Source organism: Bos indicus x Bos taurus, chromosome 20 (assembly GCF_003369695.1).
Source record: "Bos indicus x Bos taurus breed Angus x Brahman F1 hybrid chromosome 20, Bos_hybrid_MaternalHap_v2.0, whole genome shotgun sequence".
Lineage (NCBI taxonomy): Eukaryota > Metazoa > Chordata > Mammalia > Artiodactyla > Bovidae > Bos > Bos indicus x Bos taurus.
This window is the reverse complement of record NC_040095.1, coordinates 55704593-55720498: the sequence shown is the minus strand read 5'-3', so window position 1 is coordinate 55720498 and position 15906 is coordinate 55704593. Positions and strand designations below refer to the sequence as shown.

Sequence of the window (15906 nt, the reverse complement as noted above, 5' to 3'; positions counted from 1 at the left end):
CCTGGGTCGGGAAGAACCCCTGGAAAAGGGAATGGCTACCCACCCCAGTATTTTTGCCTGGAGAATTTAATGGACAGAGGAGCCTCGTGGGCTATAGAGGAGCCTGGTGGGTTGCAAAGAGTTGGACATGATTGTTTCATTTTGACTTACAATGTTGTGTTGGTTTTTGCTGTATAATAAGTAAATCAGTTATATGTGTACAATTATTCCCTCCCTCTTGGACCTCTCCACCCCCATTCCCACCATGTAGGTCATCACAGAGCATCAAGCTGAGCTCCCTGTGTTATATAACAGCTTTCTGAAAGCTATCTGTTTTATATATGGTAGTGTGTATATGTCAGTCAAAATCTCCCAACTCATCTCATTCCCCTTCTTTTACTCTGGGTTCATCCATCTATTCTCACTGTCTGCCTCTCTATTCCTTGCTTTGGAAATAGGTTTATCTGTACCATTTTTTAAAAAAAGTTTTACATACATGTGTTAATACACAATATTTATTTTTCTCTTAATGACTCACTTCACTCTGTATGACACATTCTTAAGTCTGTCCACCTTGGAGTCAGTTTCTCTAGAGCAAGTGTCCAGTTAAGGCTGGGGGCAGGGAGCTTGGAGGTGGTTGCCTCAGTTGAATACTTGGGAGGGAAGTTGGGGGTACATTTGTTCTGTGCAGAGACTGTCAACCAAACCCCTGCAGTGTTCCCTGCCTTTGGGTATCTTCCACCTTGAAGTCCTGGATCTTTGAAAGCTCTATAGGGTAAGCTGACTTTCCAGTCCTTCTGGGAAAGAATTACAGTTTAAACCATTTTGTTTTTCATTAAAAGGACTAGTTGAAAAAGATTGTTGTGAATTGTGTGACGGGGTGGAATTTGTGATGCTCGATCTGGGTTGAAAGAATCAGCAGAAACTGCAGGTTAGAATCTACATGACTCAGCAAGTTGGCTGTTAAGAGGCACACACTGAAAGCTGTATTAAGAACACTAAGTTGTCACCAACGGGAAAGTAAATTTGTATTCTTTGGGACATTAGAATGCATTCTTGCAGAAACATCAAGGGGATGTAAAAATAATTTTAATTTGGCACCAAATAGATGTTGCTTTGTTACTGTGCCCTGGGGCCTGTAGGGGAGATGTCCCTTCCTTTCCTTGATGCCAAGAACAGAAGGGAAGAGAACAAAATTATTTAATGAAATGGAATTTTAAAATCAGAATATTTTAGGTTGAGTAATTTGTTTTCATTGAATGTACCTAGCAGTCAAAGAAATGTGTACCTTATTAGCCATTTGCAAGCCAGGAAGATGGTCCTCACCAGATACTGAATTTGCTGGCTTGATATTGGACTTTCCAGCCTCTAGACCTGTGAGAAAATAAATGTCTGTTATTTTACCATTTGGTCTATAGTCAGCTTGAGCTGACTAAGATATTCAGTTACTGTTCATCCCCTTCACCAGACTGTGAACCCTAAGAGGGCATGAGGGTAGAAACCATATGTTTTTTAAAAATTATTTCTGCATTCACAGAATTTATCTAGTATAGCAGTAGATTCTCAACAATGATAAAAAATGTTGAATGAATGGTAACAAATAAAATATATTTTAATTAAAAAAAAAAGAAATGAGTACCTTCTGATTATCAGGCTGTAAAGGCAGAGTAGCAGCGCCAGGGAAATTAACACTAGTTGTTTAATAAATATTCTTGAGTATGTGCATTCCATGGAGCCATGGATAGCACTTAATTGCTCATACTTTCCATCATTCTCTACGTAAAAAGTGTTTAAGTCATATCCGACTCTTTGCGACCCCATGGACTATAGCATGCCAGGCTTCTCTGTCCATGGGATCTCCCAGGCAAGAATACTGAAGTGGGTTAGCCATTCCCTTCTCCAGGGGGTCTTCCTCATCCAGGGATGGAACCTGGGTCTCCTGCATTGCAGGCAGCTTCTTTACCATCTGAGCCACTAGGGAAGCCCAAGTCTTTTTATTGGACTCTAAATCTCATTTTAAATCTCAAAACGATGCCAATACCTTCTAATGCAACTTAAATAAGACCTAAGGGTGCTTTTATCATGACTCTGGTGGGTAAAGTGAATGAATGGAAATGATCAATGATACTAATGAATAACTTAACATTTATTCACTGCTTAATATCCACCACACACAAGGCTAAGCATTTTTTAGGTATTTATTCACTTATTTTTATAACTACCATATAAGATATTGTATCAGTCAATTAAGTTACGCTGCAGTTAAAAAAAAATATAGACCCCAGATAAAAATAGATCTCAAAGGATTATGACAACACACATTTATTTTTTATTCACATGACATGTCCATCGTGGGACTGTTTCACTAGGGACCCAAGGCAGGGCAGCTCCTGGGTGGTGGATACTGGTAGTTTCAGGTGATGAGAGAGGAGAGCTGGGAAACCAGGAGCGAGTTTTCAAAATTTCTATTCAATGACATGTCATTTCTCCCCTCCATTGAATGGCCAAAGCTAGTCACATAGTCACTCCTGACCTGCACGTGTCAGGGAGGTTTTATTCTATTTCATGGAATGTATGTATGTGTGTGTGTGTGTGAGTGTGTGCGCTCAGTTGCTGAGTCAGTCACGTCCGACTCTTTGCAACCCTATGGACTGTAGCCCTCCAGGCTCCTCTGTCCATGGCATTTCCAGGCAAGGATACTGGAATGGGTGGCCATTTCCTGCTTCAGGGGCTCTTCCCGACCCAGGGATTGAACCTGCTCTCTTGCATTTCCTGCACTGCCAGGTGAATTCTTTATGACTGTGCCACCTGGGAAGTCCTATTTCATGGAAACACATCTCAAATCACATGTCCATGCCTGCTCCCTGTGGGTGGAGAAGTCCAATCATTCTTCAGGGACAGCAGCAAATATTTTGAGGAATACAACCTACCATCAACAAAACAAAATCAGAAAAACAAGACAAAAACACAATGTGGAGGGCTTCATAATGCAGAAATGTGAGAATCAAACCCTGTATGCAACTTTTTCAAAAAGAGAAATAATTTTCCTTTGTAGGTTATTATTCTAGGAGGTAGTTGGGAAAGAAAAGAAAACGTTAAGGTATTATCTACGAGGAATAACACCAAGAAATTTCTTTACAAAAGGACCAATCTAATGTTATTTCTACAAATTAAACTCAGATTCTAAAATCTAGATTTCAGACAGCTTCGGTGGTCTCAAAGAAGATCCTGTTTCCCTTTGGGGATTCTGTAGTGGTTTACATTTACCACGTGACTCTAAATTTGCCAAATGTGAGGAATAGCTGGGTCATTAAGCTTTATTGTTTCAAGGGGATATAATCTTAAGAGGAAATAGTTTCCCATCACCAGAAGTGTATCTTAAACTCCTGGGTACCTAGTTAATCTTTGCATTTTATTTCCTTTCTAATGGTTACATAAAGTCTTGTCTGACAAGTAAGTACTTGTGAAGACAAGTTCATACACATCTCACTACTGGAAACTGTTTTCCAGTTTACTCAAATATTCATTAAGAAGCCACCACTTCCCTGGGTTTAACATTTGTCACATTATGGAAACAAGCCAACCAGTCGACAGTGTTTTCTCGGTATAAGCCTGCCATCTTGTGGTCACTTGGAAAATCAGATTTGGTAAAACAAGTGTTCTGTAGTACTTTTCCTTGAATTAGTATTTTTTGACCTCCTAATGCCAGGTGGCTTCATGGCAAATAGAAGAGGAAAAAGTAGAAGCAGTGACAAATTTTATTTCCTTGGTCTCCAAAATCACTGTGAACAGTGACTGAAGCTATGATATTAAAAGATAACTGCTCCTTGAAAGGGAAGCAATGACAAATCTAGACAGCATATTAAAAAGCAGAGACATCACTTTGCTGACAAATACCCGTCTAGTCAAAGCTGTGGTTTTTCTAGTAGTCATGTATGGATGTGAGAGTTGGACCATAAAGAAGGCTGAGAAAGGAAATCAGTCCTAAATATTCATTGGAAGGACTGATGCTGAAGCTGAAGCTCCAGTACTTTGGCCACCTGATGCGCAGAGCTGACTCACTGGAAAAGACCCTGATGCTGGGAAGGACTGAAAGCCAAAGGAGAAGAGGGTATTAAAGAATGAAATAGTATAGTACAGATAGTATCACTGAGTCAATGGACATGAATTTGAGCAAACTCCAGGAGATAGTGAAGGACAGAGGAACTTGGCATATTGCAGCCCATTGGGTTGCAAAGAGTTGGACATGACTTAGCAACTGAACAACAACAATGCCAGATGGCGCAGTGGCAAAGAATCTGCCTGCCAATGTAGGAGATGCAAGAGACTCAGGTTTGATCCCTGGGTGAGGAAGATCCCCTGGAGGAGGAAATGGTGACCCACTTAAGGATTCTTGGCCTGGAAAGTTTCCATGGACAGAGGAACATGGCAAGCTACAGTCCAAAGAGTCAGGGACAAGACCGAGTGACTGAGCACACGCATAATGTGTACTAAACAATGTCCTACACCCTAGGCTTATGACAGTGAATGAAATGGACAAGAAATCTCCACCTTCCTGTAACTTAAGTTTGAAAGCGAAAAGACTTTTGTAAGTTTAAATTGGGAAATGTGACCCCATGTTCTTTACCATTCTTCCTGCTATGTTTAAGCAAAATAACCTCTTTCTATAGATGTCAGCTCATCCCCTTTTTATTCTCCAAATCCAAATACCTCTTGCCCTCCCAAGGACTTAGCAACTATAATTAACCCCTCATTCATCTACATTATCAGTCTTTGTACATTCCCTTCAACACATACACACGCTCCAATAGCTGTCATTAAAAAAAAAAAAAACAAACAACTTTCCTTTGTTCCAAATTCTCTCTAGCTAATGCTGCATTTCTCTGCTTCCCATCACAATAAAACTTCTCAAGGTTTTGTTTGTAGGCTTTGTGCCTACAAGGACCTCGCCGGCCTCTTTTATTACTAAATTCTCAGCACTCTGGCAGAGTTCCTGGCATTTAGTAGGTGCTTGGTAAATGTTTAGTTTACACATGAAATCATATTGCAAGAATGGCAACTCCCACCCAGCCCTGCTGCTGCTTCTAGAAAAGGCACTAGAAAGTGAAAATGTTAGTTGCTCAGTCATGTTCAACTCTGTACGACCCCATGGACTGTAGCCCACCAGGATCCTTTGTCCATGGAATTCTTCAGGCAAGAATATTGCAGTGGGTTGCCATTCCCTTCTCCAGGGGATCTTCCCAACCCAGGGATCGAACCTGGGTCTCCAGCAGTTCAGGCAGATTCTTTACTGTCTGAGCCACCAGGGAAGCCCCAGAAAAAGCACCAAGTTGATAAGAATTATGCTTAGCATTTGGAAAGATGCTTTAATCTTATGGCTTCCCAATTTGTAAAGTGAGGGGATGGAATATGTTGGAGATGACAATTATATATCAGCCTTGCGGTAAGATCTAATTGACGGTGGCATCTTGGGTATAGTATAACAAAGAATTTTTTGCCTAGTAAAAGGATACTGTGGTTGATTGATATTGATTGATTAGCAGTGCCCAACCGGATGTGGAGGACGGTGTTGGCTGGGCATTCCTGGGTTACATGGCTTCCTTCAGCTCTAAATGTGAAGTGATTTGAAAAGACAGATTTCCAAAACATTGTCATTTCAACTGCATTTTAAATTTGAACTAGATTTAAACTTTTGAGCAGTTCTCAACATTTAATGATAGAGTAAGGTTTCAATTCAGACTCAAAATTATAAACTACAATCTCCAGGAATAAATCTAAGATGAATTTAAAGGGATCTACATCTATTTATTTAACTAGAATTCATCTGATATCCTATATCTTGAAAGAAAAGCATTTTATTGTATAGTAAAAATCTTCCTTTCAGAAAAATGTCCTGCACTGTCTGGTATTTATTATGTCTGTTATTTTATCTCTCTAGATGTGTTATCTTTTCTTCTAGTTGGCTGGCTTCATTTGGTTTTTTTTTCTTCCATTTTGCTTCTTTACAAGGAGATAATCCCAGGCTAGACTGATGAATATTTCAAGCTTTATTTCCCTTATGGGAATAATAAATGTGAAGTTAATGAGATTAAGATAAAAATGAACCCCAGAAGGGAGTGTAAGCCCCTTTTAATGAAGATCAGGATTAAATGCAAATTTTCATCACTTCATAGGTCACTCAGTCACTCATAAACGTTTCGAGTGGATAAAAAAACACCTGAATGGACATGGAGACTTAAAAGAACGGGTAGAGTTTATCTCAGTGAAAAGAAAAGATAGTGATTAGTGATTTTAGTGGGAGGAAATTATTAATGATGTATACCAGGGTTGGACAAACTGCTAATCTTGTGTCAAAGCTGACCTGTCAATGCGTTTTTGTAAATAAAGTTTTATTGGGCCACAGCTGTGTCCATTTGTCTTTATGGTCTGTGTGGCTGCTTTCTTTTGATATGGCAGAGTCCCAGTGGCAGACAGACCTCTCCTGGCTTGCAAAACCTAAAATATCTACTATTTTGGCCCTTTCTAGGAGGGCCTTCAGAGAAGGCAATGGCACCCCACTCCAGTACTCATGCCTGGAAACTCCCACGGACGGAGGAGCCTGGTAGGCTGCAGTCCATGGGGTCACTAAGAGTCGGACACAACTGAGCAACTTCACTTTCACTTTTCACTTTCACGCGTTGGAGAAGGAAATGGCAACCCACTCCACTGTTTTTGCCTGGAGAATCCTAGGGACGGGGGAGCCTGGTGGGCTGCCGTCTATGGGGTCACACAGAGTCGGACACAACTGAAGTGACTTAGCAGTAGTAGTAGGAGGAGGAAGAGGGCCTTATAAGCTTCTCCATTAGATTATTTTTTAAAAACATTTAATATTTAAAGTAGTTTTAATATGCCTTTTAATTTAGTTGCTTAGTTTTTCTGGCCACACCATGTAGCAGATCTTAATCCCTGAGCAGGGATTGAGTCCCTGCAGTGGAAGCATGGAGTCTTAACCTCTGGGACCACCAGGGAATTCCCTAGATTGTATATTTTTGAAGACAGGGATTCTAGGTTTAACTTCAGTTTTTAATTTACCTTTAAAAAAGTATCCACCCCTTTGAGATGATCAGTTAATAACTCTGGGAAACATCATATAGCATACACATTTCTGCAGTGGGTGGTATTTTCTAGTAGTAGTTACACATGTACTTTAGGCCAACCCTGTTTTTCTCAGCCCTCAGGGCTCTGTCCCGCTCCCCCATCTCTGCACTCTGCTAGGGTCTGCAGCGAGCCCCACTGGAAGGGTGTCCATCGCCAGACTCCCCCAGCAGCCCTCCAGGCAGACCTGAGGAGCCCTCCCTGGCCAAAATACAAGCCAGGTCTTAAATCTAAAAGAAGAAAAAGAAAACCTTAAAATACAAATGTTTTCTTATTATTTTTCAGTCAATACCATACTTGAGAAGTTGATTTTTGCACCTCAGCTTTTACTTAAGTCTGAAAGTGTGTTAGTTGCTCAGTTGTGTCCAGCTCTTTGTGACCCCCTGGGCTATAGCCTGGCAGGCTCCTCTGTCCGGGGGATTTCTCAGGCATGAATACTGGAGTGGGTTGCCATTTCCTTCTCCAGAGAATCTTCCCAACCCAGGGATGGAACCCGGGTCTCCTGTGTTGCAGGCAGACTCTTTACCATCTGAGCCACCTTTACTCCAAAATATCTGGCATTTAGTAAGAAGCAGCCAAAGTGCAGGAGATGGAATTCCAGCTGAGCTATTTCAAATCCTAAAAGATGATGCTGTGAAACCACTGCACCCTATACGTCAGCAAATTTGGAAAACTCAGCAATGGCCACAGGACTGGAAAAGGTCAGCTTTCATTCCAATCCCAAAGAAAGGCAATGCCAAAGAATATTCAAACTACCACACAACTGCACTCATTGTACATGCTAGCAAAGCAATGCTCAACATTCTCCAAGCTAGGCTTCAATAGTACGTGAACTGAGAACTTCCAGATGTTCAAGCTGGATTTAGAAAAGGCAGAGGAACCAGAGATTAAATCGCCAACATCTGCTGGATCATAGAAAAAGCAAGAGAAGTCCAGAAAAGCATCTACTTCTGCTTTATTGACTATGTCAAAGCCTTTGACTGTGTGGATCACAACAAACTGGAAAATTCTTCGAGATGGGAATACCAGACCACCTACCTGCCTCCTGAGAAAGGAGGTCAAGAAGTGACAATTAGAACTGGACATGGGACAATGGACTGGTTTCAAATTGGGAAAGGAGTACCTCAAGGCTGTATACCCTGCTTATTTAACATATATGCAGAGTACATCATGTGAAATGCTGGGCTGGATGAAGCACAAGCTGGAATCAAGATTGCAGGGAGAAATATCAATAACCTCGGATATGCACATGACACACCCTTATGGCAGAAAGTGAAGAGGATCTAAAGAGCCTCTTGATGAAAGTGAAAGAGAGTGAAAAAGCTGGCTTAAAACTCAACATTTAAAAGACTAAGATCAAGGCATCTGGTCCATCACTTCATGCAAATAGATGAGGAAACAGTGGAAACAGTGACAGACTTTATTTTCTTGGGCTCCAAAATCACTGCAGATGGTGACTGCAGCCATGAAATTAAAAGATGTTTGTTCCTTGGAAGAAAAGCTATGACCAACCTAGACAGCATATTAAAAAGCAGAGACATTGCTTTGCCAACAAAGGTCCATCTAGTCAAAGCTATGGTTTTTCCAGTAGTTATGTATGGGTGTGGAGAAGGCAATGGCACCCCACTCCAGTACTCTTGCCTGGAAAATCCTATGGACAGAGGAGCCTGGTAGGCTGCAGTGCATGGGGTCGCTAAGGGTCGGATACACTGAGCGACTTAACTTTCACTTTTCACTTTCATGCATTGGAGAAGGAAATGGCAACCTTTTTCTCCAGGCAATGTTCTTGCCTGGAGAATCCCAGGGACGGGGGAGCCTGGTGGGCTGCCGTCTATGGGGTCGCACAGAGTCAGACACGACTGAAGTGACTTAGCAGCATGTATGGATGTGAGAGTTGGACCATAAAGAAAGCTGAGTGCCGAAGAATTGATGCTTTTGAACTGTGGTGTTGGAGAAGACTCTTGAGAGTCCCTTGGACTGCAAGGAGATCAAACCAGTCCATTCTAAAGATCAGTCCTGAGTGTTCACTGGAAGGAGTGATGCTGAAGCTGAAACTCCCATAATTTGGCCACCTGATGCGAAGAACTGACTCACTGGAAAAGACTCTGATGCTGGGAAAGATTGAAGGCAGGAGGAGAAGGAGATGACAGAGGATGAGATAGTTGGATGGCATCACTGACTCAATGGACATGAGTTTGAGCGAGCTCTAGGAGTTGGTAATGGACAGGGAAGCCTGGCGTGCTGCAGTCCATGGGGTCACAAATAGTGGGACATGACTGAGTGACTGAACTGAACTGAGCCAAAGGGGAGGGGTGAAGAGTTCCCGGATGGCCACCCCTTGGTTCCCTAGGAGCCTGGATTCCCAGGTTGAAAACTTCTGCCTAAGACTGAAAGGGAGAGGCAGCACCAGGGCGTGGGGACTGGAGTAGACACATGTTTTGAACCGACCTTGCTCCCACAGTGGACACTGTGCCCAGTGCCAGGAGACTCTCCCTGCTCCCTTCCCGTGCCCTCCACCCACATGGAGAATCTGTCTGTGTGCTCCAGCCACAGTTGCTGGTCTGGACCTCATTATTTTTCCTTTTTTATAAAAATGTTTTTGCAGAATTATACTAATATGGTTTCTGCATTTGCAGATTGATACAATAAATGGTCTCATGAGAAAACTGCTATATCTCCAGTAAAAGTCATTAATGAAAATTTTTCCTTTAAGTAATTTAGTATCTTTTACAGAAAGGGATATAGAGATACATTCTTCTTAAAGCTGATTGCTAGGAAGAGTTGTTCCTTCTGACACACTTGAAATGTTTTCCCTTATCAGAAAAATTAACAGTCCATGATATTTTGATTTTTTTCTCTCTTGGCTTCCAAGAAACTTAGAGCTAAATTCTTTGTGCAAACATAGCAACATACTTCAGGCCTTCCGTTATGGTTTTCTGAACCCTCCCGTCTTCCCTGATTCATTGCTTAAGTTTTGTTATTTTATCCCGTCCTCAAAGGTCATATTGGTGGGGCTACAAAATTAGCTTCCTTAGAATACATTTTCTGAGTATGTTTTATGAACTGGCTAAGAGTTTTACATTCATTTTCTCATATAATTTTCAGAACAGTCCAATGAAATTGGTAATTTTCCCATCTTCTGGAAGAAAAGACTAAGACTAAAAGACAAGAAAGATTGTAAGGCTAGGAAGTGAAGGCAAAGTTAGGATTTGATACCATTTATCACCTAAAAGCCAAGCTTGTCAACTCAATCACTGAGACGGACAATCTCTCCCAGCCATATTCTGGTGGGTTTCAACAGATGTCAAAGAGACCAGCTCTGTAAAAATGTAATCAATTTTCCCATTGAAAAAAAAAGATTAAGAGGATGAACAATTACTAATAGCAGACTTTTATCCAAAGAATTGATATTAACCTTCTCACAAGAGACTGAGACTGTGGCATCAAATGAAATCCAAGCAATGAATCGACACTGGGAAAACAGTCTAGTCTTGTCTGTAATTAATATGCACCTTAAAACCATTATAAAATGTTTTGGCATTGGAACTCTGGAGAGGTAGGTTCTCTTAGGTTCTTCTGGTTGCAGCAAATTTGTTTAATCTTATTGGAGGACAAAACCATAGAAATCAGCATAGTGTCAATTTATGGGTCCTCTTTCTAGAAACTGAAATCGAGGAAATACTTTAAAAGATGAGAACCATGTGTTCAAAACTGTCACTGCAGCATTATTAGCAGAAAGGAGATAACTAGTCTTCAGTAGAAGATGAAATGCTCAGGTGATTTTGATTCAGCAACAATGCTGTGTACTAGAATTCACTGATACACTGAGGAAGACATAACAAACAACATTGTAAAGAAAACAGAGCTCTGTTTTGATCATGCAAATACAAAAACTAAGTTACTACATGGATGGAGTGGCAGGAACTAACTACAGACTAAAATCTTGTTCCTCCTATTAATGAAATCCCCATCTCAGAATCTGGGAGTGGGAGGCAGTTCTCTGCATTAGAACTGGACTGGATTAGGGCACCCCAGGGACCTCGGCCAGCAGCCGAAAGGAGAATGCCAAGGCTGCGGCCACATTCTTCATCCAAACCGAGCCACTAATTTAAAGGTGAAGAAGCAGAGAGATGCAAGAAGCAGTGGTGTGGTGTTAAAATACAGAGTGCCAGGAAAGCTGATGAGAAGGCAGTTTCCAAGTAGTGATTTCTTAGCCCAGGTCTCCCGAGCAGTGCACAAAATTATACATTGTGTTCCCAAAGTAATGAGAGGTCACTGCAAGAACAGTCATTCAATATAGAACTTTAGAACATGATATCAGAAAGCCGAGTAACCTTCTGCCCCACCTCTGAAACGACACCGACTCCCACTGAGATCTACAGTGAACAGTTTGGGCTGAAACCCCACCTCTGAAACGACACCGACTCCCACTGAGATCTACAGCGAACAGTTTGGGCTGAAATCCTGTAGCTCTTGCCTGTATATTTACGTATAGCATAATATAGGGACAGTAATACTTGCTACACCGTTCAGGAACTTACTTTAGGCACCTAAGAAGTTGTTTTTGACATCTTTCCTTGTGTTTGATTTTGATCACGAGTCTTTTAATTACTACGAGTCTTTTCATTACTACAATGAGATTGCTTTTCTTTTTTGTTCCAAGTCCTCCAGAAACGCTGATGCTTTAAGACAGGAACCACGCTTTCCTTGTGTGTCCAATTTCCTGGCCCATCACTCATTTTCTCAGATGACTTTCGGGTCCCGTTAAAACTACTGATACAATAGCTGTTTTTGTGGTTGGTTGGTTTTTAGATATCCTCAACCATTTTTGCCACCTCTTGCTTGAATACATTTGCAATTTGGCTTTCTTATTTCTTACTATTTTGCTTTTCTGTTTGGGGAGGAATCATTCTTTCTGACATTACGTTGAACTTTGCTGAGTAGGAGATTTCTAGGCTTAAGAAGCAAGAGGGCTATGGTTTCTGTTTGGAAGTCTTGGGGAGTCTATTCAAAGAGCAGAGTTGGGGAGATGTTGGAATTTGACAATATTTGCACTTGGAAGAGTAGGCAAAGCAGCATCACTTTACTAATTTACAGCAAAAAAAGAAAAAAAAAGTGCATTCTCTGCCTTCTGCTTGGCAACTTACTTTGCACTTAAAACCAATTTATTTGGGGCACTATTTCTTGCATTGGAGTTAAAAGTAAAAATACCAGTGGGGTATTTGATCTGAGAGAGAAGCAGGTGGTAACAAGAAATGCGGCTGGTCTTAAACTTCACAATACTTAATGTTGGAACCTCTATAGTCTCTTTTACTCAAAAGGGAAACCATATGAAAAAGTGTTCTACAACATTCTTTCTTTATGCCATTGTAAAGTCACTTGTTATTTGAAGAGCTTAATGGGTGATTATGGAGGAAGGGCAGCCAAAGAATTAAGGACTATTTCCCCAAGACTAAGGTCCCTCTGTTCTAATCCTCTGCCCTATGTTTGTAGAAACAAGTAAGCAGTGCTTGAAAAAAGCCCTCCCTGGTTAGGGAGGCAAACATCCTTTGATCACTGGCTTTATGTATTTTCTTTTATTTATTTACTGTAAATAAATATATGTATATTTATAAGTATATGATTTACTGTAAAATCAATTTACAGTATCATGTTAGTTTCAAGTATACAGTATGCAGATTCAGTTATACACACACATACTCATCCTTTTTCAAAGTCTTTTCCCTTATAGGTTATTACAAAATACTGAGTATAGTTCCCTGTGCTATATAGTAGGTCCTTGTTTATATAGGTCATATTTATAAACAGTAGTAGGTATCTGTTAATCCTAACCTCCTAATTTATCCTCCCCCCCTTTTCCCTTTGGGGCTTCCCTGGTGGCTCACATGGTAAAGACTCTGCCTGCAAATTGCAGGAGACCCAGGTTCAATCCCTGGGTGGGGAAGATCCCCCGGGGAAGGGAATCTTCCCTCACTCCAGTATTCTTGCCTGGAGATTTTAATGGACAGAGCAGCCTAGCAGGCCACAGTCCATGGGGTTGCAAAGAGTCTGACATGACTGAGTGACTAAACCTCCACCACCTTTCCCCTTTGGTAACCATAGGTTTGTTTTTGTCAACAAAAAAAGATGCGCAACTTGAGAGTTGCAAGTGAAGTTTTATTTGGGGCAAAATGAGGACTGCAGCCCAGGAGGCAGCACCTCAGACAGCTCTGAGAGACTGCTCTGAAGAGGTAGTGGGGGATGGTCAATATATAAGGTTTTGGAGAAGGCCAAGTTCAGAACCATTAAGCACTCATTTTACAAAAGGTTTTCTGTTAGTAGTGAGGGTCTGATGTCACCATGAAGGGATTTAGTGCTTTTCTAGATTATAAGGAGATGCAAGGACTGAGATCATAACACAAAAGTTAAAGTTGCTCAGTCATATCCGACTCTTTGTGACCCCATAAACTATACAGTCCATGGAATTCTCTAGGCCTCTCAGTATCTCTCAGATACTGGAGTGGGTAGCCATTCCCTTTTCCAGGGCATCTTCCCAACCCAAGGATCGGACCCAGGTCTCCCACATTGCAGGCAGACGCTTTACCCTCTGAGCAACCGGGGCAGTCCATCTCTGCAGAGGCAAATGGCAAATGCCCTTGCTGTTCAGTCATTGTCAATGCTCTTGGCAAGTGCCAATTTGTAGTTGACATTTTCTACGTCTAGTTTTGTGTATTTGCTTCATAGAAAATGCTAGTGAGTAGATAAAGTGCTTTGGGATTTACAGGATAGGTGGGGAAATTCCTGTCTGTGAAAGGGAGGAGGGAGTTGGGAATGAGAACTATTCAGGTAGAGGATAAGATTTGTTTTTTATCCGTCTTTTATCTTGGGCAAAAATGTTCCCAGTGTGGTGCCAAGGCCAGGTTGCTCCTTGCATTTCAGGTCCACTGTTTCGTGGTAAACACACGTTGGCTCAGGTTTCCAGCTCTCCTCTTACAGGACATAAAGAGGAGCGTGAAACAGGGGACCAGGTAAGTTGTTTTCTTCCTTTTACTCAGCATGTAGGAATACAGTGAATTAAAAATCTTTGCTGTGGCTCTGAAAGTCACTGCCCAGATCTGTAATCTATCCAAGAAAGGTGGTGATGAAGGCGCTCAGGGCGCAATGCAGCCCCTGCTCAAAGGAAAATCTGTTAAGTCTTTGCACCTCCAGACCTGCTGCCTCTACTGACACCTTGAACCACAGCAAGAGACAGGTCCTCAGGCAGCACGTGCTCTTCAGAAAAATCAGGTGTTAAACCAAAGTTTCTCCACTCACTGTTACTAAGGATGAGCAACTGCCTGTTATGGGGCCGTTCTGTGTGCACTGTAGGAGGTTTAGCAGTAACCCTAATCTTTATCTATTAGTTACATTAGTTAAATCTAAAGATGCCTGATCTTAATCTATTAGTAGCACTTCCCCCCTTATGGGTTTCCCCCAAAGCCTGGAGATATTGCCACATGTCTTCTTGACTCAGAAGAACCCTTGCTTGAGAACCACTGACTGAAACAAAGTCCTTTCTGGGCTATGTGAAGGCTGTGATTGTAATAACGGCAGTGGAAGCTGCAGCGGGGGAGGTAGAAAGGGAGAAAGAGGAAGTAAATATGCACATGTCAACATTTTCCTTCGATTAAAAATTATTAATGTATTTAAGAAAGAAAAGCTATCTGCTTCCATATGTAATATTGCCTGTCTAACCTTTAGCTTGCAATTCATAGAAGAGATCTTGTGAACAAATTGCAGCAATTCAGTCTTTGCCCAATACTTAGCTGTCCTGCTGAATTGATCAAATTCTCTATAGAAGTCTCTGTGGGTTTGCATTAATTCAGTGGCCCTGAACAAGATCTAGTCAAAAAGATGTCAGGCAAAGGTGGCTAGGGGAACACTGCGGTGACATGACTGTGACCATGCTTCTGCTTCATTCATGTTGGTCCACAGGTATTATTTGGGGTTGTAATTCTCTTTTCACTGTTTAGGAGGAAAGGCTGGGGGACTGGGAAGGTGCTTGGCCTCGGTGGGTGATATGAGAGGTACTGAGAGGGGCGCTGTGGGTGAGCTTTGGTGGTGAGATGAGGTCTACGTAATAATCTACCCTATATGTCTCAATAACAATAGATATGAAAAGCTGAACACATATTGAGGTTTTTGTAAGCCTACCCATTCAGATGACATGAGTCCATTTCATTGCAAGCAATTCTACAGCAAATCCTTTAGTAAAAATCAGTAGTTGCTGAATCATTTATCTTTTTGATGAATATTTCCATAATGCAGGTTATGCCTCACTGAAGCAAAATATGTAGGCAATTGAAAATGACAGTGAAATTCATTTTACATCCCAGGAAGTCTAGCTTTATTAAAAATTATTCACTCCTTTTAGAGAGTAAAGCAATTTTTATTTTCATGAATATAATGTTGAAAATTAATTACATTTGTCACAAACTGCACCTTTAACATCTACTTCCAAGTTAATTCGTCTATAATCTAAACAGCTAGTGGCATCCATAATAGTTTATGTTAACAATTTTCTGAACTCCAGAGCTTTAAATTGCTTAGTCATTAATTCCCTAAGTGTGGGTTAAAAAAAACAAACAACCTTTCAAGAGCATGCATCTTAAAAATGTAAGATGTTAGATGAACAACTAAAAATGAGACTAAAAACATCAGCAAATTGGATTTTATAATGTATTGGGATATAACAGATATAACGTGTTGGGTACCACATGGTGCATATCTACAAATTCTGGAAAAGCTTCCATTCTTAAGATTAATAGCACTATC

At 41.1% G+C, this 15906-nt stretch overlaps 1 long non-coding RNA gene across 1 annotated transcript in view; it reads right to left on the bottom strand.

The window, feature by feature from the left end:
• LOC113878880 overlaps positions 1–15906 on the bottom strand; it is a 104564-nt gene that overhangs the window by 86553 nt on the left and 2105 nt on the right. The window contains exon 2 of the long non-coding RNA XR_003507154.1: positions 1268–1353. This is a non-coding gene — a long non-coding RNA (uncharacterized LOC113878880). The remainder of the gene's footprint in view (positions 1–1267; positions 1354–15906) is intronic.